This window comes from Seriola dumerili, unplaced genomic scaffold, assembly GCF_002260705.1.
Source record: "Seriola dumerili isolate Sdu_G_001 unplaced genomic scaffold, Sdu_1.0 BDQW01000078.1, whole genome shotgun sequence".
NCBI lineage: Eukaryota > Metazoa > Chordata > Actinopteri > Carangiformes > Carangidae > Seriola > Seriola dumerili.
Window position 1 is genome coordinate 2,439,224 of NW_019174333.1, and position 2,611 is coordinate 2,441,834.

General features: G+C 41.7%; 1 protein-coding gene across 1 annotated transcript in view; it reads right to left on the reverse strand.

The window, feature by feature from the left end:
* The window catches only part of vars2 (valyl-tRNA synthetase 2, mitochondrial), a 27,703-nt gene that overhangs the window by 12,862 nt on the left and 12,230 nt on the right, over nt 1-2,611 (reverse strand). The window lies entirely within an intron of this gene.

Consider the following 2,611-nt stretch of genomic DNA (forward strand, 5'->3'; position numbering starts at 1 on the left):
GAGAGAGATTAAGTATGGGGAGGAACCTCAACGACTCCTGAAGGAAGAGAGAGACAGAAATAACATTATTGAGCATGTGAGACTTCTGGACCCTTCAAATATTCGAAAGCCCTGGTTGTAAAGTAGGAAACAGCACTAACGAAGGTGAGCTCCTCTTCGTCAGAGATGACAGATCAGATTAAGGGGTAATAGACTAATCAGTACAGTATGAAATAATATTTTTACAGTTATTTAAAGTATAAAAAATGACCAAAAAGTAACACTGATGAAAATTTATTACAAATTTCCCCATTGCTCTAATTTAATAACTTAGTAATAAATATAATCAAAATAATTATAACCTCTGGAAGTGTTTAAGTTACTGCAGTAGCCTATAGAAGGCTGCGTGTCACGACCCATGGATGTGTATTATTCATGCTGATATATAATTTTATTATTCTAAAATATGATAAAAGGCTAAAAATAATTAGTTAAGTAATTAGTTCACTACTCTTATATATTTTATAAAGACTGTTGTACTCACACTCTGATTGTCGTCCATCTGCTTATTGAAGTGCGGTCCTGTCGTCTCTTCCTTTAGGTGGGCAGTGTTGTTAAAAACTAAAAAGTTCTCCAAATGTGTCCTGAAACAGCAGCGCCTCCAGTCCTGCAGGAAACACCCTACTCGTCCAGTGAGACAGACTGAGGGGAAATGACTCAAAGTTGACGTAGTACTATTGAACCTAACACGCCGAGGGCTCTGCTCTGTCGTTTGGTCGTGCTCATGTCTGTCTGCTTGTCCACTTTGTTCCAGGGCGTTTGTTCACGGGAAGCAGTTGCAGGCACCCCTTCACCGACAAGACTCCTGCCCATCATCACTGATTCTATGGTGAACATGGAGCTTGGAACGGGTGACAGCAAACAACTCTCACCGACAACAGTCTCATGACAGACTCAACATCAGAAGCCTCATAGCTTGATTAAGGCGGAGGGAAAACGTGTGGATGTTTAAGCTGTGTCTGTTATGTTGTCGCACCCTGGACATGCTGCTGTGTGTGTCTTGTAGGTGCAGTGAAGGTGACTCCTGCTCACGACCACACCGACTTCCTGCTGTCACAGAGAACATCTCACTGCCACGCCTCACTGTGATCAGAGGAGATGGCACCATGACACCTCTTGTTGGACAGTGGCTGGAGGTGCAGTATCAGTATCATAGGAGGTTGTTGAAGAGATGTGGTTAATGTGGGATGTTACATCTTGTTAAACCTGAAAACTAAGCAGGTTTGTTGTTATGATTTTGTCTCTTCTAAGGGAGTGAAACGTTTTGATGCCAGGCCAGCTGTCGTGACGCACTGGTGGAGAAGAAGCTGTTCAGAGGAAAGAAGAGTCCATGCCATGACTTTTACCTGTCTGCAGGTAGAGGAACACGCACACACATCACCAGACTTTTTCTGACTCTCTGTGTTTGCATTTATGTCTCTGCTCATGTTCATACAAAGGTTTTTTTTTTTTTTTTTTTTTCAAGAAAAAGCAGCACAGGATCATTTAAAAGATGTGAATTTCTGTTAATTGTACACAACACAGTCTGTCCAGTCCTGTAACATTCAGTAACGGGTGTGAGACAGTGCAGCAGAGTGTGGGCTGATGTGGGTGTGTAATGCTTCTACTCGGCTCTGGCTCCTGCAGTAGAACCTGGAATACACAGTCTCATTACACTTTTGTCATATATATTGTGAAGTCTTGAGTAATGGCCAAAAAGTGTTTGTGAGGTCACACTGACCTTGACCTTTGACCTTTGATCCTTCACACCAAAATCTATGAGTTCATTTCATATAGAGATAGCGTGTCGTCTCTGTACAATTATGAAGTTTGAGACTGAGGTGGACAGACGGACTACCTGAAAACAATGTGCCTCCAGCTCTGACTGGCGCGCGCATGGAGACATAAAAATAACAAGATGGCTTGAGTCACAAAAGTAGATTGAAGTGCTTTTAATTACACAAAAATATCCACTGCAAAACAGCAAAAACAGCAAAAAACAAACAATGAATTGCGCGCACTTGCAAAAGTCACCTGTCTGGTTCACATCCTCTCTCAGAGAGTCTTGTTGACCAGAGCTTATAACTGCTAAGCCCCTCCCCTTAGACAGCCAATATCTGATGAAATCAATGATCATATTTCGCACAGTCTGTAGCTCTCATGCCAGTTCTCATGCTAAACAAATATAACTTATTAGCAGAAACACATTTTCCCAGTTCAATAATGTCCCAAAACCTTACCACCTACCCAATATCATTAATTCAGTAACATGACCCATGACCCAGTTAAACATGGTTTCATCTGCCATCTGCACACCTGTGCAGGTAGCTGCCTGCTTCTGTGGAAGAGAGGAGGAACATCAGATTATGGTGACACTTTGGTAAAACGAGATGAGTATGAATAATCTGAGCTGAAGTGAATAACCTGTGACATATCTCTCTCAAATTAAATCGAAAGGCGTGTGAACCAGACAGGTGACTTTTGCAAGTTGCGCGTAATTCATTTGTTTTGTTTTTGCTGTTTTTGCAGTGGAAGCCTTTCCCTCAATATTTGTGTAATTAAAAGCACTTCAATCTACTTTTGTGACTCAAGC